This window comes from Lutra lutra, chromosome 7 (genome assembly GCF_902655055.1).
Source record: "Lutra lutra chromosome 7, mLutLut1.2, whole genome shotgun sequence".
Classification (NCBI taxonomy): Eukaryota; Metazoa; Chordata; class Mammalia; order Carnivora; family Mustelidae; genus Lutra; species Lutra lutra.
In genome coordinates this window covers 70,329,869-70,356,099 of record NC_062284.1, presented here as the reverse complement: position 1 = coordinate 70,356,099, position 26,231 = coordinate 70,329,869, and the positions used below count along the sequence as shown (strand labels likewise).

The following is a 26,231-nucleotide window of genomic DNA, read 5'->3' as shown; positions in this document are numbered from 1 at the left end:
CTCTTTACACTGCTAAAAAGCCACTTCTCTGAGTAAGGACTTACAATGGCTCCCTCTTGTCTACGGAATGAAATTCAGACAGTCTAACATCCAAAACTCCCACAATTTGGCTTCAGTTTGCACTTTCTGCTTTCAGTCTTCATTACTTTCCCAGGGAGTTACTCTACTCCAGCCAGAAGGCTTATTGGCTCCCTGTGACAGGCAGGATAATGACCCCCCTACCTATGTCCAAGCTGGAATCCTCTGGGACCTGGGGATACACTACTTTACATGGCAAAAGGGACCGGGTGGGTTAAATAAAAGATCTTAAAATAGGGAGATTATCCTGGATTATCTGGGTGGGTCCAACAGAATCACAAGGGCTCTTAAAAGATGGAAGAGGCAGGCAGGAGAGCCAGAGGAGGTGTGATGACAGGAGCAGAGGGTCTAGTGATATGATTCCTGGCTCTGAAGAGGACAGAGGAAGGGGCTGAAAGCCAGGAAATGCGGCTGGCCTCTAGAAGCTGGGGAAAAAAAGGGAAATGGATTCTCTTCCAGAGCTTTCAGAAAGGATCACAGACCTGCTGACACCTTGACGTTAGGCCAGTGACACCAGTCTTGGATTTCTGACCTCCAAAACTGCAATGTAACAAATCCTCGTTGCCTGAAGCCACTGAATTTGTGACAGCAGCAACAGAAAACGAAGACACTCTCTTTCCCATATATTTCCATTTTTCAAAATAATTGTTCCGGATATCTTCTGTTTGCCCCTCTACATCCACTTTCTGTCTTGCTCCGTGCCCCAGGAACATAACATATTTAAACTGCGCCCACGGGCTCTATTGCTCTTGGGCGCACGTTTGGCCAACAGCAGGCCCTGGTGAGAAGCCAGAGGGCAGGGAGAAAGGGAGGAAGCTGGTCCAGAAGGCCACAGCTCCTCTCAGGCAGCTCCTCATTCTCAGCTGCTCTCCCCTTCAGCGGACGCTAGGCCTGGGGTGGTGAAGGGTCTCTGTTGTGGCCCGTGCCTGAGTTCTGCCGTCCTGCATTCCCGAAACTCACCCCACATCTTTGTGAACAGTCTCTTTATTAAAACTTCAAATTATTCAGTTTGAGTGTGTCCTCTGTTTCTTGTTGGGACTTTGGCTGATACAGTAATATTCCTTGGAATGCTCTTCTCTGTTCTCATGGCCTATCCATGTGCTTTGCTTTTGAGATCTGGCTCAAATCCCAGCTCTGCAGGACCACAGCATGTCAGAGGCGACTGAGGCCTTAGAGATCATCCAGTCTGGTGGCAGAGACGGTTTTCCCTCTCTTCCCTGGTCACTCTGTCTCGGTTTCTTGTGGCAATTCCTCTTCCTCCACTTGAAATGCTGGCATCCTCCATAGTCCTGTTTTATTATTTTTTTATTTTTTAAAGATTTTATTTATTTATTTGACAGAGAGACAGAGAGAGAGATCACAAGTAGGCAGAGAGAGAGAGAGAGAAGGAAACAGGCTCCCCGCTGAGCAGAGAGCCAATGTGGGGCTCAATCCCAGGACCCTGGGATCATGACCGAGCTGAAGGCAGAGGGTTTAACCCACTGAACCACCCAGGCACCCCCATAGTCCTGTTTTAGAACTTCTCTTCTCATACTATCATTCTCCCTGGCAGAACTCACTGCCTCCAAACTTTTAACTATAATCCATATGTTAAAGACTCCCAAAATCCATATCTTTGTCCTAGACCCCATTCCTGAGGGCTAGGTCCAAATATTTCTAGCTGCCAAACCAACATATTCACTTGGCTCCCTCAAGCACCTCTGAGGACTCTCATCAACCAGGGAGCCATCCTTGACACCATCTTTTCCTTGTCTCCTCCCCTTCCCCAATTATCACCAAGTTCTGTCCTTACCTAAACATGTTAGAATCCACCCACCAGACTTGTCTGCTCTGCCACATCCAGCCTTACCCACTCTCCATCCATTCTCCATGTAAATAGCCAAAGTGACCTTTTTTAAACAACTTTGCCCTATTACTTAAAATTCTCCAAGGCTTCCCACTGCCTTGAGGGTAAGGATCAGATTCACAGTCTGGCCCCAGTCCTCCTCATCAGCCTCATCCTGCACCACACTCCCCATCTCCTCCTGGCTCCAGCCTCCTGGACCACTTCCAATTCCTGGATCGTGCCTTATGCCGCTCGCTCTGCTCAGAGTACTAGTGACCCCCACCTTCCTTGGCTGAATACTGTCGTATTCATCTTCTGGTCTCATGTAATCTTCAGTTCCTCAGGGAGGCCTTGTTCAGACACTAAGACAAGGTCTGGGTCACTTCTCTCCCCTATGGCATACCCCTTGATCACTGCTCTTGACTTTATTACCATTGCTTGTTTTATCTCTATCTTCCTTGCTAATCTCTGGGAGGATGGGGGACTGTATCAGTTTTAGTCACTGTTATAATTCTGGTTCCCCAACATAAGTATTTTTTTTAAATTTTATTTATTTATTTGGGAGAGACAGAGACAGAGTGAGCACGGCAGTGGGGAAAGGGAGAAGCAGGCTTCCCACTGAGCAGGGAGCAAGACGCGGGGCTCCATCCCAGGACCCTGGAATCATGACCTGAGCCAAAGGCAGACACTTTACCTACTGAGCCACCCAGGCACCCCAACACAAGTCTTGACCCAAAGTAGGCATCCCACAAATACAAATGAAGAAAATGAGCACAGAGGTGAAGTGACCCCCTGGTCCAGAGCTCATTCCACTATATGCAGTGCCTCTATTCTGTGTCATGGAAATTTTTGAGGCCACCTAAGACCACAGAAATTGCTCCTCTTCCTAAATTCACATTCCCTATGTCACCAATTTGGTGTTCATCTCTTGCTCTCTTGTTATCTTTTCATGTTTGTTACATATATGGTTCTCTCTTCAACTATACCACGAATTCCCAGAGGACAGGGTCAACATGGTAATTCTTTATATTCTTAGGCTTTGCAAGCTCAGGTTTGCATATTCATTCAACAAGTATCTACTGAAAGCCCATGATTTCCAGATACTGCTGGGACAACAGCAGTGAACTAAATAAATGATACCCTGTGCCTCAACCAAGCTTACAGTTTAGTAGGGTGAGTAGTTACAATAACATGTTAATACTATGTAACAGTACCTGTTAAGACAAATTGCATATGTTGCATAAATGAGGGGGTGTCAAAGCCAGAGGAGAAAAAAAAGTAGTGCATCCTCCTGGAGCACAACTTTGACTTGAAGATTTGGGGGAGAGCCAATTACTATTGTTTAATACAAAATACAGACATACTGTGGAGAGGAATGCAGCATTCACAGAGCTTTTAATGTCAAACTGCAGATTTCTGGCTCATGGCTGGCTGGCCTGCTGTAGCTCCTGCCTGGGCCCCACAAGGGTTCACATCTGTTCTCTCCTCATGTTGGTGATGCCACAGTAGAAAGTCTGCACAAAGCACTGCAGCAGCGTCACCTCCAGCAGAGTGTCTGTCTCACGGCAAGCGCTCAGCAGGCAACAAGATACTGACGCACATGCTGGAATGAAGCAAGTGCCCAGCAAGGCTTCCCAGAGTCCAGGTGGGAGTGTACACCAAGCAGTTAGGAACACAGAAGACAGGAGTAAGGACTAGAACTGAAGGTAGAATGCTTGGGCCCCCTAATAACTCTTTGGTTACCCAAAGACACAGGCTCTAGTAAGGAAAACAAGTATAGCTTTCTTTGCTTCAATTTCCACTGCCTTATTCGTATAACTGCAGGATGAAAGAGGAAAAAATCAGATACCACACCAAATGGCCAGCCTTTGGCACAAAGACTTGGAACCACTGTCAAAACAAGCAGTCCTATTTATTAAACCCTGTCCAAACCAGAGACTAATTTTTGCAAAAGAGTAAACAAAAAAAAACTCTGAAAAACCTAGTGAAAAACTAGTGAAAAGTTTTTTAAACTGGCAAAACAGTGCCATAAGTTATGTCAGAGGATGTACATTTCTAGGAAAGCTACATAGGACTGCGCATGGAAAAGACTACCACACTAGACGGGGGAGAGGGTATTGCCTGGAGAAAGGGGACTTGGGCTTCAACTATAGTGGTGATGATTTATTCCCAAGTAGGGATAGGGAAATGAGAATTTATCATTCTCTATTATAAATATTTAATATTTCATAATTATTTTTAAATAATCAGGGAACCAAAGTGCATGAGGGCCATATCTACGTTTTTCTAAAATTAGTAAATTAGAACAAAATCAACATATCATCATATTCTCCAACAAGACATGAGTTGTTACTATATATTTAATTCCTTTCTAGCTGTGGGTAAATACAAAATGTATACAAAACACACAGCCTAGGTTTTAAAATCTAGCTATTTGGGTTTTTTTAAAAGATTTTATTTGAGAGAGAGAGAGAGAATGTGTGTGTGTGTGTTCACAAGCAGGGGGGAGGGGCAGAGGGAGAAGGCTCTCTGCTGAGCAGGGAGCCAGATGTGGGGCTCCATCCCAAGACCCTGGGATCATGACCTAAGCTAAAGGCAGACACTTAACTGACTGTGCTGCCCATGTGCCCCAAAATCAAGCTATTTGAAGATGGCCCAGTCATGTCTGTTTCTCTCTCTCTCTCTTTTTTAAAATACCAAATGGCTCCTACCATATTCTGGGAATACTTGCAGAGGATGAAGGACAGAGAATGGGGTGAGATAAGAAGTAATTTCAGGTAAAAAGTACAACAGGTCAATCGAAGGGAACAAGCTGAAGGGGGAATGAGGAACAGATCTTACCAGAATGAAGAGTTTGTATCTGAGACTATTTGGTCTTAACTTCCCAAACTTATCACACAAAAGTTGCCATGGCTCAAATTTTGCTTGAAAACAGTCTCCTTTTAAAACAATGCGCCCACCAGTGAACCACCCCCTCTGGGTTCAGAAGACTTGAAGCAGGGGCCTTGGAGATAACCAGCCCTGGGTGTGATCATTACAGGTCTGAGTGCAAGTGAAACTTCTCCAAGCCTCTGTTCCTTCCTCTGTAAAACATGCTAAAGAGCAGTATTCATCTCAGAAGGTGGAGGTGAAGCTTAATGTGATAATGTGTGCACTAGGAGCAATGCCTACACACAAAGACTTGGAACCAAAGTCAAAATGAGCAGCTCTATTTATTAAACCGTGCCTAGTGCAACACACATACAAACCCTCAGTCAAAGCCATTTCTCTTTTGTTCTTGGTCTGGGAATAGTCTTTTATTTGGGGTATCTGTTCCCTCTGTTATCCTTGTTGGGATCTGTTGAATACAGAGAGGCAGCATCTTCTAAGAGCCCTGGGTCAGAGTTGCCAGGTGTAGTAAGCCACTATGTAGAGGCTGACCAAAGGAGGAGGTAGGTTCCCCCCTTGGCAGGAAGCAGCCAAGAAGCTTCCTGATGGGGGCAGAAGCTCCTCAGCATGGAAGACTGAGACTCTGCCCAGACTGCTACCTGGTTTCTCACTCTCTTGGCAGGTGCTCCTTCCTGCTGCTGCTTGATCCCTTTGTCTGGCCCTATTCTCTGTTTTCTGAGGCGCTCCCATTTCCCGACTTCCATCTCCTTGCCTTGTACGTGGGTATCTGTGTCTGTTGGTTCACCCTGCCTTTGGAAGTTGATGGCTTCTCACTTCTGGACCAGCACTATGGGTTCCTACTTTCTGTCTTTTGATTCCCGTGCCCTTCTGGCTCCTGCCGGCTTATTAGCCTTTGACTCACCTACCTTGTCTCTTACTCTAGCCTCTGTATTCCAGCCAGGTTTGATCAATGTTTTGCTGTGCCATACTGGTACTACGCGCAGCACCTTGACTCTCAGAATGGTTGTCATCTCTAAACAACAGGGATGGCTACCCCTGCATGTACCGGCTGAACAGCAGCCCAGCTTACCAGACTCTAGACCCCTCCAACTGCTCTGATGAGAGGCCTTGTAGGGCTGGTGCCTCAGATTTGCTCCTTACTCATCTCCAGGCTTAGCACAGCTGGCCTTGTGTCCTGTTTCATGAGTTCCTATTACCCACAGTCCTAGAACTGACCTTCTCATTACCACTCCAACCAGAGGTCAATAGGGGAAACCCAGTGACATACTTAAAGAGAGGGGGTAGCATTGATGCTGAAACAGGAGGCAAAACGTAAAAGCAGAAATATGTATATTCCAGGTATAGCAAAAGTCTCTTTGCAGCAAAAGGCTCTGTATAAAACTGTGTTGTATCTTAAGAGTTGATTTTGTTTTCCTGGCCTGGCAACAGGAAGTCTTTTCTGCACATGCCTTCTATGAACCTCTATGAACCACTTATAGTCTATAAGAAACCATTTGGGTGTATGTGATTTACAAATAAAGAGAATGAGAGGAAACACTACACCTTCTGTTCTGTCAAAAGTCTGGATCTGTTCTTTCCCCTAACGCTCCCCTAACTCAAAATAAAAAGAACCACTAATGGGAACTTCCTTCTAGATGGACATAAATCTTGAATGTAGAGAGGAAAGGGACAGTGCTTTCAAGATGGTTCTCGAATAGAGTTAACATTTCAAAGGTTTGGGAATTATTAATGTTTTGATGTTGGAGTTAGGGAATGCAGTATCTTTTTCTTTTTTTCCCCTTCCTTTCTTCTTTTATTTAAAGTAGGCTCCACATCTAAATATGGGTCTTGAACTCACAACCCCACAGATCAAGAGATGCATGTTCTATCTACTGAGCCTGCCAGGTGCCCCAGCAGATGCAGTATCTTATGAATAAATGATTGTGGGGTGCCTGGGTGGTTCAGTGGGTTGAGCATCTGCCTTTGGCTCAGGTCATGATCCCCAGGTCCTGGAATTGAGCGCCATGTCAGGATCCTGCTCAGTGGGGAGCCTGCTTCTCCCTCTCCCTGTGCCTGCCGCTCCCCCCTGCTTCTGCTCTCTTTCTCTCTGTCGGATAAATAAATAAAATCTTAAAAAAAAAAAAGAATAAATGATTGAGAGTAGCTGAAACAAACCAAGAAAGGGAATTTGCCATAAGCCCCCTCACACCTCCAATAGGATTTAAATCCTGGTAACTCAAAGCCACAGATTCACTGCAGCTGTGTGTCACTAACCAACTAGTTCTCTACAATTCTTTCTCTTTTTTTTTTTTTAAAGATTTTATTTATTTATTTGACAGAGAGAGATCACAAGTAGACAGAGAGGCAGGCAGAGAGAGAGAGGAGGAAGCAGGCTCCCTGCTGAGCAGAGAGCCCGACTCGGGGCTCGATCCCAGGACCCTGAGATCATGACCTGAGCCGAAGGCAGCGGCTTAACCCACCGAGCCACCCAGGCGCCCTCTTTCTCTTTATATACTCTCTAATTTCATTGCTCCCGCCCACTTTATTTATTTTATTTTTATTTTTTTAAAGATTTTATTTATTTATTTGACAGGCAGAGATAGATCACAAGTAGGTAGAGAGGCAGGCAGAGAGAGAGGGGGAAGCAGGCTCCCTGCTGAGCAGGACCCTGAGATCATGAACCAAGCCAAAGGCAGAGGCACCAACCACTAAGTCACCCAGGTGCCCCACTCTCTCCCACTTTAATTTAAAAAGTCCACACTTACTGAAAAGACAAAAGAACATTACAACAAATACCTGAGTACTATTCTCTTCAATTCACTGTCATTTTGCCACATTTCTTGAGCTTGCTCCCCCACACTTAGACTTGTCCCTGAACTAGCAGAAAGTTGCAGATATCACGACACATTTTCTCTAATACCTGCACCTCACATGAAGGAGGACAGTGTCCTACATAACCACAGCACCACTATTGTGCCTCAGAAAATGAAAAGTAATTCCATCATATTATGTAATATGTAGTCCCTGTTAAAATTTTCCAATTGTCTCCAAATAATCTTATAGCAATATATATATTGCTAAAGGATTTTATATATATATGCGTGTGTGTGTGTGTGTGTGTATTTTTTTTCTGATCTAGGATCCAAAGTTTATGCATCTCAAATTGTTGTTATACCACTTGAGTATTTTAATCTACAAAACTCCCCACCCTCCCAAATTTGACTTTCCAGTCTTTTTGGCAGGAACACTGCATAGGTGAAGTCATGATCTTATTGTATCCCAACAGGAGACTCTTAATAGGTGCTGGTAAGCTTGATCACTAGGCTGAGGTGATGACCTCCTCATCTTTCCATTGTAAGGACACATTTTCTCAAGGTAATCCATGGTGAGATAATCCTATTCTCCAACAACCTCTCACTCAGAGGTTTTGAACCCACAGAAGAGTCCTTGCCTGAACTGGTTATGTTAGGGTTTGCTTAGCATTGGTTTTCTGGTTCTGGTATTCCTTTCATTGTGTATTATTCAAACAATGACCCATCAGTACTCATCCTCTCTTTCCTCAGCGCATATGCTCTCTGGTTACTTCTTGCTGGGGCTTTCCCCCATGTCTTTGCTGACCACATCTGACCACTTGAGCCCAGATTGGGGGAGCCATTTGCTTCTCCATTAACCCGCCCATCTCATGACTTCACCTTCAGTAAATTAAAAACAAACACAAAGAAACCATGTTGCCCACCAACTTACAGCTCTGCGAACAATAAAGTGGCTATACTACATATTTATTAGGTTGACTGAAGAAAGTAGATAGAGAAAATCAGTTTTATTTTTTTGAAAAATCAGATTGCCAGAGCCCTGAAAAATCTTTCCTCCTCACTAGGGTAAAGCCGCTCCTTCTGTCACAATCAGGCTTTTTGTAATGGTGTTGAACAGACGCAACCTCATCTCTTCAGTCCCCTGATATGAGAATCTTGGAAGAACAGAGGTTTAGAAATCATGCAGCCCAAACGCGGCATTTTACATGCATAGAGAGACTCAGGTCAAGGGGCTTGCCCAGAGTCCCTCAGCTCCTTAATGGTAGATATAGGACAGGAACCTGATTTGAAAAATACCTCCTCTGATGTTCTTTTCGTTCCCTTCCCAAGTGCCTTGTGATTTGGCTGTTTAATGGGCAAGATGATGCCATAGCACTCGCGGCCTCCTTCAACGCTAATTTGCATTTTGCCTGCATCACCTTCCCACCTTGTAATGCTTTAAGTAAAAATTCCCATTAGGAACTTTTTATTAATATTATTTTTTTAAAATCCATCTTCATTTTTGCGGATCAACATGGACAATTTAGGAAGGCTCAGGGAGCACAAGCTACCATGACTTTAACCAGGAAAAATAAAGGTCTCGATGACCTGCATCAGGCCGCTCCCTGAATGCCGCTTTCCCAGAGGCTGAAACGCCCTGCGGGTTGACAGCTCCAGGGGTCGTAAGACGCCAGCCGGAATGCACCCTTCCCTGTCGCCCGCTACAACGATGCGGTGAGAGGCACCGGGCTCCAGGAGCTTGTCTAACAGTCACAGGAGAGGGGAAAGCGGGGAACAAAGCCCAGCGTGGAAAAACCCAGCCCCGCAGCGCGAGGAAGGCAGGAGACCGCGCCCTCGCTGCAGCGGCCCGGCGGGCTGCCGAGGCTGCGGAGCCGCAGTGCGGAGCGTGGGACCCACACCCCTGGGGCGCCTCCCGCTCGCGCCGCCCCGCACAGCCCGCACGGCCGCGGAGGGAGGCCACCGGCGGCCCCGGCTCCGGGCGCCTGCTGGGTCAGGCGCGGACGCCGCGGAGCATCCTCCAGCCCGCCGGGAGGGCGCGGCCAACCCCGCGCCGCGGGCCGGGGTATGCACACCGTGCCCCGCCCGGGCCTGCCCCCGCACCCCCGCGCGCTCACCCGTCCGTGCGCTCATCCCGGAGCCGGCGGTGCGGGCGGTGCGTCCGTCTGCCCCGAGGTAGCGGGGACCGCCGAGCAGCGGCGGCGCAGTGGCCGGGGCAAGCGCGCGATCAACAGGCGGCTCTCCGCCGGGCGCGGCGCCGGAGCGCGCGGCTGCAGCGGAGCAGCCTGGGAAGCGTAGTTCGCGGCGGCGCGCCCCGGCCGCGCGGAGGCGGGACCCCCTACCGGGACCTCCCCTGCAGGTGTCCTCTCCCGGAATCCTCTTCCCGACCCCGTCACCGCCCTGCAGGCGACGAGGACCTCAGCCTTGGGAAAACGCTGTGCTGACTCTTTTGAGAAGCTCGGGGCTGCGGATAGGGTGGGTGGCAAAGGCTTTTCAAGCCTGTGAGGAGCAGTTGGGTGAGTGAACATCTTTACGCGCAAGCCTTAAGATCTAGTTTTTACCGAATTTACTGGGGCCTAGGGCGGGGACACGGGAAGGAGCAGCAGCTAGGGCAGGTGCCTGCAGGGAGGGAGGTAAGGAGGTGGGGTTGAGCGAGGCTGATTTAAAGTTTGGGGGTCAGGGTGTTGAAGAGCTCATGCACACGCAGTGGCTTCTACCAGATGTTTGACTGGACAACGCAGCCGATGCCGAGTGTCGGCATCATCATCCGCAAAGTGGACTTAAAGCCTCAAGATACATTTTGAGGACTAACCCCATATTAGGTGCATATATGAAAGCAGCTGTGCTGGGCACTTAACACATCCGCAACGAAGTTTCTTCCTTGGGAGTTACAGGGGTGTTCTTGGGCACGTGTCTTGCCTGGGAAGACCCACCTATAATACTAAGTTAAAAATAGGTGAGCTTCATTGGGCTGGGTAGATAAATGTTAAAACCCACCTCGCGTTTAGCCGGTTCACTTCATCCCCGAACGTTCTGAAATGTCCTCTCTGCCGGGTTCTTGGGAGCTAAGAAGATAGAGAAAATATGCTGTTGTCTCTGAAGCATGAAAGTGGGGTGGGGTCACAAGGGACTAAGGCCGAAATTCCTAAAATACGTGGCATGATGGGATTATCTTTCAGAAGCTTTCTCTAATTAGATGTGCTCTCACTCCTTTTTGAACCCCTTTTGCATACTTCTAGCACAACTCTTGTGTATAGCATTTATCTGGACAGTTTAAGTATGTTGACTTTTGTTAAGTAGCTGCTATGCAATAGTTCACCTTATGGTGAGATTTGCATCTTAGGGATGTGATGGAAGGAAAATAAACAAAGGGATGGATATAATATTGCTGGTATAATGTGCCTGAAACAGTCAAAGGGTGAATGCTTCATAATCTGGCATGACCCGTCAGTTATCATGTGGCAAAAGAAAAAAAAAAAGAAAAAGAAAAATGCAGAGGAAAATCCATATTCAAAAATAATAACACAATTCTGCATTTGTGAAAATACTTTCCTATTCGTGTTCTCACTTGATTTTGGCAACAATCTGTGAGATACAGAGTAAGGCTTTTACCCAGATTTCTAAGAGGTACAGAGAGGTGATACGACTTGCTCAAGGTCATCTAGTTGATTATTAAACTGATCTCCTCTCCTTCCACCCTGCACATTCTCTGCCTTCCCCAAAGAGGCACTCTCAGCACTCTTTCCTTTGTACATTTCAAACAGGGCCATGCCTTGCCCACAAAACAGTTAATTCTCTAAAGCTCTTGGGACTAGTGGGATGAACAATGGCACACAGGAGGTGCTTCCCACTTTCCACGGTGGTAATGGATTGTACCCTGGGCCTCTTCACCGGAATGGCACATCTGATCTGGAAATAATGAAATGAAATGGAGGTATGAACAAACCCACTTAAATCACGCTCCCAGGTTTTCCTATCATTTGTTATTCCAAATGTCCTGGGAGATCTATGATATCTTTGACTTTTTCATGTTGTGCATTTATCACAAATCATAGCCTCTGTTAAATGAGAATGGAACTACTTACAAATCAAGCCAGCAGTTTTCCCAGAGAAAACTGATGGTAGGCATAAACTCAAATAAAGCAATTTTATTCATATTGAAAGAAAGAGTAGCAAAGGATTGATATAACGACAATTAGTGTCAGTGGTGTACCATCTTTCTTTTTGGTGTTCTTGTGGTTCTCCACAAGGAAAATGCCTGTGTGTGATGAAATGAATGGAGAATTACTTCAGATGAAGTCTGGGAAAGGTAGCAGGGATAGAAATGATTTCTTAAGTTAAAGTCATAGTTGGCAGTGAAAGCAAAGGTGGAAGAGCTCTGACAGTCACAGAGCCTTGTATGAGCTCCGGGAGGATGCTGACACCAAGCGAGAGGAAGTAAGTTATGAAAAAGATCTTCTAATTAAACTCTGTAGCATGAGGGCTAGAAGCTAGTAGATGTTAACAGAAGAGGCAGGAAGGTAGAACACTTAACCTTTCTATTTTTAATGTTAAAACTTAATGGAAAGATATGATCAGTGCCAGTTTGTTTAGTTCTTTAAATCTAATACCCATGTATAAACTTTTTAAGGGCTAGAAGGACATCAGCCATGCCTAGGACTTGGCAGCTGAAACCCATCATCATTTCTGGGCCATATCTTGTAGGTTTGTTTATTTATTTATTTATTTATTTATTTATTTATCAGAGAGAGAGAGAGAGAGAGAGAGCATAAGCAGGCAGAGTGGCAGGCAGAGGCAGAGAGAGAAGCAGGCTCCTTGCCAAGCAAGGAGCCTGATGTGGGTCTTGATCCCAGGACCCTGGGATCATGACCTGAGCCGAAGGCAGTGGCTTAACCCACTGAGCCACCCAGGCATCCCCATATCTTGTAGGTTTAATTTTTGAACTTGCTTTTTCCAAAATTTAAAATTGAAACAGCTGGAGCTGGAGGAGACTTTACATATAATCTTATCTAGTGTCTTTGTGCAGGCAAGAAAGGTGATAGCTCAAAAGTAAATATCACTTGATAGAAAGTAAAAAATTCTGTGTGGCACTTATAATGAAGTATTTGTGTTATTCACAATGGACTGTAGCATAGCTCATTAGGAACATGAAGCAAATACTGTTGCTTGCCCACTCAACATCCATTCACCCCTCTTCTTCTTTGCAGAAGCCTTTATAGGTGTTGACCCACCAAGGAAGGTGATCCTATTACCATCTCAGAGGTACACTCCTAAACTACCATGGGCAAGGGGAATAAGATCCTCTTGACTGGCTAGTGAGAGGTTAGGGGTGGGCATATGACCCAGTTTTGTCACTGAAACCTGAGGAGAGGTGTGCTGAAAACCTTCTGGGAAAGATTTTTCTTGCTCTTAACAAAGACATACAGGGCGCCTGGGTGGCTCAGTGGGTTAAGCCTCTGCCTTTGGCTCAGGTCATGATCTCAGGGTCCTGGGATCAAGTCCCGCATCGAGCTCTCTGCTCAGCGGGGAGCCAGCTTCCCCCTCTCACTCGGCCTGCCTCTCTGCCTACTTGTGATCTCTCTCTGTCAAATAAATAAATAAAATCTGAAAAAAAAAACAACAAACAGGGACATACAGGAAACATGCCACCATCTCTACTGGGTATTGTTGCTTCTGGCTGTGTTACCTGAAACTTGACCCTTAGGACAGAGCCAACACATCAGTGATGGCAGAGTATAGAGATAGAATGAACCTGGGTCTGTGATGTTGTTGTTAAGTCACCAAATCAATCAGACCTGCTGCTGTCCCACTTCTGGATTTCTTTTTTTTTCCTTCCTTTTTTAAAAAAATATTTTATTTTTTTGAGAGAGAGAGAGAGAGAAAGACAAGCAGGGGGGAGGGGCAGAGGAAGAGGGAGAAGCAGACTTTCTGCTGAGCAGGGGCTCCATCCTAGGACCCTGGGATCAAGACCTGAGCTGAAGACAGATGCTGAACCCATTGACCCACACAAGTGCCCCTGGATTTCTTGTTCTATGAGATAACAAATGTCCTTATTGCTGAGTCACTTTGAGATGTTTTCTGTTGCTTGAAGCTGAAAGCATCCTAATTATTACAGATGATATGTAAAAGTAAGTTCTTTGGGTGGACTGAAGGACTACTTCTTAGAGTTTACAAAAACAACCACAGCCACAGGCAAAAGATGGGGATATTGTCATGTAATGGATAGAAGTATGGGATGTAACATCAGACAGACCTTGGCTGTGACAAGATGTTCACTGCCTCGGGGGTTGACTGGGACCACTTTTTTTGAACCTCTCTAAGCCTCATTTTCTATATCTCCAGACTGGGGTAATAATAACACATGGAGTTGTTTTACCAGTTAAATGGGATAATTTGTGTCAAGTATGCTCCAAGGATCTGGTGTCTGGTAAGCACTAAGGCGTGGCAACTATGTTGATGAATACGAGGTCACATTTATAGTGTACTTGGCAGCAAGCATCTAAAAGTGAATCACTATCGAATAGTGATCATGTTAAATGACATCACAGTAATGCAATCAGCAAAATCCAGAATGTGGGAAACTCTACACGACAACCCAATCCTTCAATAAATAAATTGCAAGAGAAACAAAGAGGGGGAGGGTTTATGGATACATAGAAACATAAGAGATAATGAAATGCAATATGTAGCAGATCTAGATTTGAAAAGCTGCTAAAAAAAATCAAATTTATGAGACAATTGAGGGACAACATGGAAACACAGGATATTTGATTATATGAAGATATTAAGCTTTTAGATGTGATAATGGTACTGTATTTTTTTAAAAAGAGCCCTTATCTTTTAGAAAGATGCTACTGAATATTACTGAAAACACACTGAATATTTGAAGAAGAAGTAATATCTGGGGTTTGTTTTTTAAAATAAGCCAATGTGAGAGTGGAGTAGGGTGACAGCATCAGGTTATAGATGAAAAAACTTGGTCACGAATTGATAATGTTTGAAGCTGGGCATTGGATCATTATTAAACCATTCTCTGTACATGTTTCAAAATAGGTTCATTGAGATATATTTAATATCTCATAAATTCACCCTTTTAAAGCATACAATTGAATGGTTTTTAGTACATTCACAGAGTTATGTAACTATCACCCAAACTAACTGGAGCATTTTCAAAATCCCAAAAAGCAAACCCACACACATGAGCTGACCCTTCCCCTTCCCCACAAACTGCCAGACCCTAGGGACCACTAATCTATGTTGTCTTCTCTGGATTTGCTTGGTCTGGACATTTCACATAAGTGAGATCTATAATATGTGGGGTTTTGCGACTGCCTTCTTTCACTTAGCATACTGTTTTCATGGTTCAGCCCTGTGGTGGCATATGTCAGTACTTTATTTTTTATGGCCAAATAGCATTTCACTGTATGGATATGCCACATTTTCTTTGTCAGTTGGTGGGCATTTAGGTCAATTCCTCATTTTGGGTATTATGGCTAGTGCTACAAGCCACAGTTGTGTACATCTTGTATGGACATGTTTTCATTTCTCTAGGGTATATACCTATGCATAGTGTTGGTAGGTCATATGAAATGAGCTAAACATAAAGTTTAGCATTTTGAGGAACAGCCAAACTGTTTTCCAAGGTGGCTGAACCATTTTGCATTTTTACCAGAAATATATGAGGGTTCCAATTTCTTCATATCTTTGCAATCACTTCTTAATGGCTTTTTTTTGTTTTTACCGCAGGCATCCTAGTGAATGGAAGTGGGTATCCCCTTGTGATTTTGAGATGCATTTCTCTAATGGCTAATGATATTGAGCCTTTTTACAAGTGCTTATTGGCCATTTTTGTATCTTCTTTGGAGAAGTGTCTATTTAAATCCTTTGCCCAGTTTTTTTCAGGTGTACAACATAGCGATTTGACAATTCTATACATGAAATGCTTACCACAAATGTAGTTCCAGTCTGTCACCATGCATGGGTATTACAGTATTATTGGCTGTCTTCTCTATGTCCTGTAACTTATTTATTTTATAACTAGAAGTTTGTACCTTGTAATCCCCTTTACGTGTTTCACCTATTCCCCCCCCACACCTCTCTCCTTGGCAACCATCAGTTTTTTCTCTGTATTTATGTCTGTTTCTGTTTGTTTGGTTTTGTATTTTAAATTCCACATAAAAATGAAATCATACAGTATTTGTCTTTCCCTGAGACATTTCACTTGCCATACTGTTCTAGAGGCCTATTCATGTTGTCATGAATGACAAAGTTTCATTTTTGTTGGCTGAATAATATTCCATTGTGTATATATACGACATAGTCTTTATCCATTCACCTATTGGCAGGTACTTAACATTGCTTCCATATCTTGGCTATTGTAAATATTGCTGCAATAAACTTAGGGGTGCATATTCTTTTTGAACTAGTGTTTTTGTTTTCTTCAAGTAAATACCTAGTAGTAGAATTACTGGATTGTGTGGTATTTCTATTTTTAATTTCTTGAGGAAACTCCACATACTGTTTTCCACAGTAGCTGTACCAAATTATATTCCCACCAACAGTGTACATGTTTTTCCTTTTCTCTACATCCTTGCCAAACACTTATTTCTTTTCTTTTTCTTTTTTAAAAGATTTTATTTATTTGAGAGAGAGAGAGTGCACCAGTAGGGGAGAGGGGCAGAGGAAGAGGGAGAAGCAGACTACCTTCTGAGCAAGGAGCCTGATGTGGGGCTCAGTCCCAAGACCCCAGGATCATGACCTGAGCCAAAGGCAGAACTTAACCAGCTGAGCCACCCAGGCACCCCTTTTTCTTGCCTTTTTGGTACTAGCCATTCTGACAGGTTTGAGGTGCTCCTTGTGGTTTTGATTTGTCTTTGCCTGATAACTAGTGATGTTGAGCATCTTTTCATGTGTCTATTGGCTATCTGTGTGTCTTCTTCAGAAAAACATGTCCTTAGGTCCTCTGCCCATTTTTAAATCAGATTTTTCTTTTCTTTCTTTCTTTTGTGTGTGTGTGTGTGTTGAATTGTATAAATCCTTTATGTATTTTGGATACTAACCCCTTATTGGATATATCATTTATAAATATCTCTTCCCTGGATGCCTGGGTGGCTCATTTGGTTAAGCAACTGCCTTCTGCTCAGGTCATGATCTAAAGTCTCAGGATCCAGTCCTGCATTGGGCTCCCTGCTCAGCAGGGAGTCTGCTTCTCCCTCCCTTTCTCCCCCCTCTCATGCTGTTGCTCTCCGTCTCTCTCTTTCAAATTAATAAATAGGGGCACCTGGGTGGCTCAGTGGGTTAAAGCCTCTGCCTTCGGCTCAGGTCATGATTCCAGGGTCCTGGGATCGAGCCCCGCATTGGGCTCTCTGCTCAGCCCTCTCTCTCTCTCTCTCTGTCTGTCTCTCTGCCTACTTGTGATCTCTGTCTGTCAAATAAATAAATAAAATCTTAAAAAAAAACCCAAATTAATAAATAAAATCTTAAGAAAAAAACAAAACAAAAATAAAAACAAATATCTTCTTCCATTCAGTAAGTTGGTTTTTCATTTTGTTGATGGTCTGCTTTGCTGTGCAAAACTTTTTTAGCATGATGTAATCTCAATTGTTTTTGCTTTTGTTTCCCTTGAATAAGGAGACAGACCCGAAAAATATTGCTAAGGCTGATGTCCAAGAGTTAATTGCCTTTTTTTCTTTTAGGAGCTTTATGGTTTCAGGTCTTACATTTAGGTCTTTAATCCATTTTGAGTTTATTTTTGAATATGATGTAAGAAAGTGGCTCAATTTCATTTCTTTGCATGTAGCTGTCCAGTTTTCCCAGCACCATTTATTGAAGAGACTGTTTTTTCCTAATTGGATATTCTTGTCTCCTTTGTCCTAGATTAGTTGACCATATAAATATGGGTTTATTTCTGGACTCTCTATTCTGTTCCAGTGATCTCTGTGTCTGTTTTTGTGCCAATACTACACTGTTTTGATTACAATAGCTGTGAAGCATTGCTTAAAATCTAGGATTGTAGATACCTCCAGCTTTGTCTTTCTCAAGGTTGCTTTGGCTATTTGGGGTCTTTTGTGGTTCCAAACAAATTTTAGGATTCTTTGTTCTAGTCCTGTGAAAGATACTGTTACATTGTGATAGAGATTACATTGAATCTGTAGATTGCTTTGGGTAAACATTTATATTTATTTATAAACATATTTATAAACGTATATAAACATTTATAAATATATACATTTATAATCATTTAAAAATGTATATATTTATAAACATTTTCAATTTATAAACATTTTAACAATATTAATTCTTCCAATCCTTGAGGTTAACATATCCATTTTTGTCATCTTTAGCTTCTTTCATCAATGTGTTAGTTTTCAGAGTACAGATCTTTCACCTCCTTGGTTAAATTTATTCCAAGATATTTTATTCTTTTTTTTTAAAGATTTTATTTATTTATTTGACAGACACAGATCACAAGTAGGCAGAGAGCCAGGCAGAGAGAGAGGAGGAATCTAGCTCTCTGCTTAAGCAGAGAGCCTAATGCAGGGCTCCATCCCAGGACCCTGAGATCATGGCTTGAGCCTAAGGCAGAGGCTTAACCCCCTGAGCCACCCAGGTGCCCCTATTTTATTCTTTTTAATGTAGTTGTAAATGGGATTATTTTCTTAATGTCTCTTTCTCTTTAATTAGGTTATCTTTTTATTATTGATCTATAAAAGTTTTTTTTTTTTAAGATTTTATTTATTTATTTGACAGAGAGAAATCACAAGTAGGTAGAGAGGCAGGCAGAGAGAGAGAGGAGGAAGCAGGCTTCCCGCTGAGCAGAAAGCCCGATGTGGGGCTCGAACCCAGGACCTGGGATCATGACCTGAGCCGAAGGCAGCGGCTTAACCCACTGAGCCACCCAGGTGCCCCTATAAAAGTTTTTTTATATCTTCTGGTTATATATCCTTTATCAGACATGTGATTTGCATATATATTTTTTCCCATTCTGTGGATTTGGTTTTTTTTACTTTCTTTCTTTTTTTTTTTTTTTTCACTTTCTTGATGGTATCCTTTCATAAGTACCCTTTATCAGCTTGAGGAGGTTTCTGTCTATTCCTACTTTGTTTGATATTTTTATCATGAAAGGGTGTTGGATTTCATCAAAGACTCTTTTCCTGTATCTGTAAAGATGATCACATGGGGTTTTCTCCTTTATTCTATTAATGTGGTATATTACATTGATTTCCAGATGTTCAATTAGCTATTCATTCCTAGGATAAATCCCAGTGGGTCATGGTGTATAAACCTTTTTAATCTCTGTTGGAAATTTATTTTTACTTTTTAAAAGATTATTTATTTATTTATTTGTCAAAGAGGGGGAGGAGAAGAGAGCACAAGCAAGCAGCAGGCAGAGGGCGAAGCAGATTCCCTACTGAGCAAGGAGCCCATTGTGTTGCATGTGAGACTGGATCACAGGATCCTGGGCTCATGAACTGAGCCAAAGGCAGATGCTTAACCAATTGAGAATACCCAGGTGTACCATCTGTTGGAAATTTAAAAAAAATGACTACCTCCAGTCTCTTTGCTTTTTCTACATATATTCAGAATATATATTTCTTCTTGAGTCAGTTTCCTTAGTTTATGTCTTTTTAGGAATTTATCTATTTCATCTAAGTTAACTAGTTTGTTGGCATATAATTCTCCATGATTTTTATAATTCTTTTTATTTCTGTGAGGTCAATGGTGATATCTCCTCTTTTACTCCTAATTTTAGTATTTGACTCTTTTCTCTTTTTTCCTTGGTCAGTCTAGCTAAAGGTTTGCCAATTTTGTTGATCTTTTCAAAGAGCCAACTTTTAGTTTTCTTTGTTTTCTCTACTGTTTTTCTAGTCTCCATTTAATTTATTTCTGCTATAGTCTTTATTAGTTTTAGCATGGCCTAGATTCACTCTGAGTTCTACCAAGCATTTGAAAAAGAAATGATACCAATTCTCTGTAATGTCTTCCAGAAAATAGAAGTGCAGTGAATACTTCCTAACTTGTTCTATTAGACCAAGCATCACCCTAATAACAAGACAAAAGACATTAAAAGAAAGGAAAATTACAGGCCAATATCTCCCATGAAAATGATGCAAAAATCTTCAATAAAATGTTAATAGATTAAATTCAACAATGTATAACAAGAATTATGCATTAAGTGGGATTTTATTCCAGGTATGCAAGTCTGTTTTAACATTCAAAAAATCAATTAATGTAATCCATTAAATGAAGAGGCTAAAGAAAAATAATCATATAATCATATCAATAGGTACAGGAAAAGCATTTGGCAAAATCCAACATTCATTTATGATAAAAAATCTCCCAGCAAAACAGGAATAAAGGGGAACTTCCTTAATATGATAAACAACAGCCATAAAAACTCTACAGATGACATCATACTTAATGATGAGAAGGGAGATACTTTCTCCCTAAGATCAGAAACTGGGCAATGTTGTCTCCTCTTGCCATTTCTGTTCAACATTGACTAAAAGCTCTAGTTTATGTAGTAAGACAAGCAGGGTTGGGTGAAATGTGTATAAAGATTGATAAAGAAAAAATAAAACCGTCTTTGTTCATAGAAGATATAATTGTCTGTGTAGAAAATCCCAAAAAATCATTGAAAACAAACAAACCCTGGAACTAATAAATGATTATAACAAGGTTGTAGATACAAGGTTAATACACAAAAATCAATTGCTTTCCTATAATTGGAACTTGAAATTAAAAAATGCAACACCATTTACATTAGTACTCCCACCCCCAATAAAGCAAAGAAAGAAAAATACTTAGATTAGATATTTATATAATAACTCTATAAGAGAAAACAACAAAACTCCCGATGAAAGAAATCAAGGAAGTTCTAAATAATGGAGAGATATTTCATGTTCATGGATAGGAAAACTCAATGTTGTTAGGATGTCAATTCTTCCCAAGTTGATCTATAGATTCAGTGCAATCCCAATCAAAAATCCCAGCAAGTGATTTTGTAGATGTCAATGAACTGATTTCTAAATTCATATGGAAAAACAAAAGACAGAATAGCCAATACAATACCGATGAACAAAGTCAAAGGATTCACACTACCCAACTTCAAGACTTACTATAAAGCTTCTGTTATCAAGACAGTGTGGCATTGCTGAAAGACAAATAGATCAGTGGAACAGAATAGAGACCCCAGAAATAGACTCACCCAAACATGGTTAACTCATCTTTGACAAGAAGCAAAGAAAATTTGATGAAGAAAGAGTAGTTTTTTCAACAAATTGTGCTGGAACAATTGGACACCCACATTGCAAAAGAGTAGATCTAAGTTCAGACTTTCTGCTCTTCACAAAAATTAACTCAAAATGGATCATAGACTAAATACAAAACATAAACTATAAAACTTCTAGAAGATAACATAGGAGAAAATGTAGGTAACTTTGAAATTGGCAAGGCCTTTTTAGATACACCACCACCAGCAGACCCATGAAAGAAAAAAATTGGTAAGTTGCCCTTGATTAAAGTTGAAAACTTCTGCTTTGAGAAAGACACTGTTAAAAGAATGAAAAAGCAAGCCACAACCTAGGGAAAAATATTTGTTGGCAAAGATGTGGGGAATTTGGGACCCTCACACATAACCAGTGAGAATGTAAAATGGTGCAAAGGAGGTGGGAAATAGTTTGGTGATTTCTGAAAAAGCTAAATAGAATTACAGTATGACCCAGCAATTCCACTTGAGAGTATCTGTCCAAAGAAATTGAAAGCAAGTACTTGAACAGATACTTACATATCAATGTTCTTTGCAGCATTATTTACAATAGCCAAAAGCTGTAAACAACCCAAGTGTTCATCAACAGATGAACGGGCAAACAAAATGTGATATATCCATACAATGGAATATCATTCAACCATAAAAAGAAATGTTCTTTTAAAAAGACTTTTATTATTGAAAGGTAGTTGCCAATGTTATATTAGTTTCAGGTGTACAACATCATGATTCAACAATTCTATACTCAGTGTTCACTGTGAGAAGTGTAGTTACTTGTTTACTTTATAACTGGAAATTTGTACTTCCTAATCCCCTTTACCTATTTCACCCATACCCCCACTCCCACCTTTCTAGCAACCACCAGTTCTCTATTTTTCTTCTATTTTTTTTAAGATCCCGCATATAAGGGAAATTTTATGTTATTTGTCTTAGTCTGATTTATGTTATTTAGCATAATACCCTCTAGGTTAATCAGAATGATGTTCTGATACATGCTACAATACAGGTGAACCTTGAGGACATTATGCTAAGTAAAATAAGCCAGACACAAAAGGGCAAATATTTTAAGTTTCTACTCATGAAATATTTAGAATAGGCAAATTCATACAGACAGAAGGTAAATTAGAGGTTACTAGGGACTGAGGAGGCAGGAATGGGGAGTTATTGCTTAGCTATTAAGTTTCTGTTTGAAGTTAATAAAAAAAGTTTTGGGAAACAAACTGGTGGTGATGGTTGCACAACACTGTGAATGTAATTAGTGCTACTAAATTGTATACTTAATAAAGGTAAAAGTCGGGGCGCCTGGGTGGCTCAGTGGGTTAAAGCCTCTGCCTTCGGCTCAGGTCATGATCCCAGGGTCCTGGGATCAAGCCCCACATCGGGCTCTCTGCTCAGCAGGGAGCCTGCCTCTCTGCCTCCTTGTGATCTCTCTCTGTCAAATAAATAAATAATTTAAAAAAAAAAAAAAAAAGCCTCTGCCTTCGGCTCTCGGGTCATGGTCCCAGGGTCCTGGGATTGAGCCCTGTGCCAGGCTCTCTGCTCAGTGGGAAGCCTGCTTCCCCTTCTCTCTCTGCCTGCCTCTCTGCCTGCTTGTGATCTCTGTCTGTCCAATAAATAAATAAAATCTTAAAAAAAAAAAAAAAGGTAAAAGTGGGGGGCACCTGGCTGGCTTAGTTGGTAGAGCATGCAACTCTTGATTCAGACCCCACATTGCATGTAGAGCCTACTTAAAAATAAAATCTTTTAAAAAATGGTTTAAATTGTTAATTTTATTTTTATATGTATTTTACCACAATTTAAAAAGGTGGTGTAATACAAATATACAAAAAAACACATTTAAATAGATGAATTGTATGGCATGTGAACTGTTTCTCAAAGAAGCTCTTAGCACAATTTATTTATTCTACTCTTGAATAATTGTTTCCAGTTTTTTGTTATTCTGAACAATGGACATTCTCACACCTTTCCTGGTGTGTAGGTGCAAGGTTTTCAATAGAACATATACAGTTTCTACTATTGGAATATCTGGTTAGTAAGAATGAACATGTGCAGTTTTGCAAGATAACGGCGGAGTGTTTTTCAAAATAGTTGTACCAATTGTACTTGTTCCATCACTGCATAGAATTCTTTTTTTTTTTTTTTTTTTTTACTGCATAGAATTCTTATCTTCACCAGTAACTGGTCTTGCCAAACTTAATTTTTTCCCAGCCTGGTGAATGTAAAATGGTTATTCTTTGTGACCTTAAGGTGAATTTTTCTGACTATTAATGAGGTTAAGCATTTTTCATATTTTTAGTCAACACTTGGATCATTATTCCTCTGTAAAATTCTAGTTTTGCCATCGGGTTATTTGTTTTTCTCTTTTTGTTATGTAGGAATTAGCTTTTCAAATATTCTAGATATTAACGTGCAGTTGGTTGTGTGTGTTGCAAATAAAACATTCCTTTTTATCAGTGTTTATGCAGTTTTTAAGCTCAGATAGCTGAGTTAAAATAAGGAAGAATACCCAGATTTCAGAATCTGTTTGGTTCCTGATTTTCACATAAAAGTTAGCTGGAGTTCGAATGATAAAGTATAAATCAAAGATTCCAGTCAAGTATTCTTGTTTCCTGGGACGCCTGTATTTTCTTCTAGTTTCTAATTTAATTTTTCTTTCAGGTATCTTTTTGTTAGCAAAAGTTCTGAATTTTAAAATTGTCATGCTTACCCATCTTCTTTATGAAGAATGCTTTTTTGTCTTGCTAAAGAGGTATTTTCTTTTTTTTTTTTAATTTTATTTTATTTATTTATTTGACAGAGAGAGAGATCACAAGGAGGCAGAGAGGCAGGCAGAGAGAGAGGGAAGCAGGCTCCCTGTTGAGCAGAGAGCCTGATGTGGGGCTCGATCCCAGGACCCTGGGATCATGACCTGAGCTGAAGGCAGAGGATGAACCCACCGAGCCACCCAGGTGCCCCTAAAGAGGTATTTTCTTATCCTGGGATCATATAGATAACTTCTATATATTCTTCTGTAGGTTTAAGGAGTTTTATCTTTCATCTTGAAGTCTGTAATCCATCAGAAATTAGATTTTGTGTATGGTAGGAGATAGAGGTCTACCATGTGGATGACCCTTTGTCCTGACATCATGTATTTCATACAACATTCCCCAGCGATCTGCAGTGCTCCCTGTGTCATGGATGAGTTCTCATACATTTGTGATTCTGGAGTCGAACCATGAACATGACTGGAGTTGAAGGCAGAGGGTTTAACGCACCGAGCCACCCAGGCGCCCCGCTGTTTTTGTTTTATTTTTGTTTATTTATTTTTATTTATTTATTTTTAAAGTAGGCTCCATGCCCAGCATGGGGCCCAATGCTCAACCTGAGATCAAGTGTCAGACACTTAACCAACTGAGCCACCCAGGCACCCCTGAAGGAGATGCTTCTAATGCTTCACTATTAATTGTGAGGTTTGCTCTGTGTTATATGTAGATACACAAAACACCAATATTGAAGTTCATTCTTGGGGTGCCTGGGCGGCTCAGTCAGTTGAGCATCTGCCTTTGGCTCAGGTCATGATCTCAAGGTCTTGGGATTGAGACCCACATCGGGCTCCCTGGTCTCCCCTCTCCCTCTGCCTGCTGCTCCCCCTGCTTGTGCTCTCTCTCTTTCTGTCAAATAAATAAATAAAACCTTTAAAAAACTTCATTCTAACCCATAAATTGTAGATATTGACTTACATTATTTAGATTATAGAGAATTCAATATAAAACTTAAAGGAAGATTAACTATTTGGAAATAACCCCAGTAACTAAGGAAAATACCTCACAAAGGACCCTAACTATAAAATATCAATTAAGTATTAATTCAAGCTGATTAATTCCTGAAATCTATAGGAAATTCTAGTGAAGATCTTAAAGAGGAATCATGGAGAAAATTCTGAAAATTGTGTAAGCTTTATTTCAGAGCATTTTATAACTGTTTTGGAGGTGTTTTATGATCCAGGATTTCTTAAGGGAGGAAAAGTTGGAAATAACTGAGGACAGCTTAGAAACTTATCCTTATGAAAGGGGGATGGGATGGCTTTTGAATCTCTATTTTTGGTGGTACTTTTTTTTTTTTTTTTGCATTTTTACAGAGGCCTTGGTCATTTTATAATGTAATTAAGTGATCATCACCTAACCTTTTTCCAACTGGCTCATTTTCTATCCCTTATTTTAGGTACCAACTCTTCTATCTTTTGGTATTCTCTGATTTCTCAAGTCGTCTTCCTGGTTTCTTATATAGGCTTGTGTTTCACCCCTTTAATTTAGCACTACCCAAACTGCTAAAATACTGAGAAAGAGGGGTTCTGTGGTCAAATGAGTTTGGGAAATACATTGTTAAGCCAAACCTAATAGCTTAGTTTACTATAGGCCTTCTAGAACCTTCAGTATTCTAATGTGCATTGTGAACCTCCGAAAGGGAAATATAGCTCGTTAGTGTTTCCCCAATTAATTGATCATTGAACTTTTCCCAAAGAGCACCAAATCACACCTCTCATAACCCAGTTCATTACTCTTTAAATAAAAACTTCCAGTTCTTGTAAACTTTTCCTCACTGGAAGACATGGTATATGCGCTCTCAATACTAGGTTGTGAATTCTTTGAGGACAATTTCTTAAAGTATTTCCTGATCTCATAATATATTGAAACTAGGGGATTCTTTCTCTCTTATAGTTCCTGGGATGGGCACAATGGTTACCACTCAAGAGTTCATGTATGGCACAGTCTTGCTAAATAATCTAATTTAGCTTTTGGGATCTTTTTACCACACCTTCATTCAGCTACTTTTGATGCTTTATTGAAGGCTCTGGGCTAAGCACTGCTGGTGCTAAAAAGATGAGTAAAATCTAGTTATGCCTCACTGGAGAACATGTAGAGGCAATAAGTACACGATACAAAACACAAGTGCTAAACAAGAGGTACCAACTGCCTTGGGGTTCAGTGGAGAAACAATAACGATTGGGTGGCTAAGGGAGGAAGACACATGGCAAGAATCAGGAAAGATTTCTTGGAGGATGTATCATTTGGGATGGGCCTTAAATTAAAAAAAAAGACAGGATATAGAAGAGTAGCATTATAGGTGGGGTGTGTATAGCGTATGCACACAGGAAGGTCGGCAAGAGGGGCAGGTTCAACTGGTTCTGTCTGGCGGGATGCGTTCAGGAGAAGTTGTAGATGGGATATGACCAGTGCATGGATAATAAAAATAGAAAGAATACTTTAGGTGCCAATGTGAGTTGTGTTAATGCTGCTGTCCACATGGAGCCATTGAAGAATTTTTGAGTGGGAGGGTGATGTGAGGACCACTTGCTTCTCTACCATCCTTTGTGGTGTCTCCAAGCTCTAGTGCCTTTGCCTCT

At 41.5% G+C, this 26,231-nt stretch overlaps 1 protein-coding gene across 3 annotated transcripts in view; it reads right to left on the bottom strand.

The window, feature by feature from the left end:
- TMOD2 (tropomodulin 2) overlaps window positions 1-26,231 on the bottom strand; it is a 65,750-nt gene that overhangs the window by 38,959 nt on the left and 560 nt on the right. For 2 of the 3 annotated variants that reach the window (XM_047737781.1, XM_047737783.1), the window contains exon 2: window positions 10,579-10,646. The gene's annotated coding sequence lies outside the window, so the exon portion shown is untranslated. Of the gene's footprint in view, window positions 1-9,698; window positions 9,853-10,578; window positions 10,647-26,231 lie in introns of those variants that run through there. The other variant, XM_047737782.1, reaches the window with a different exon arrangement.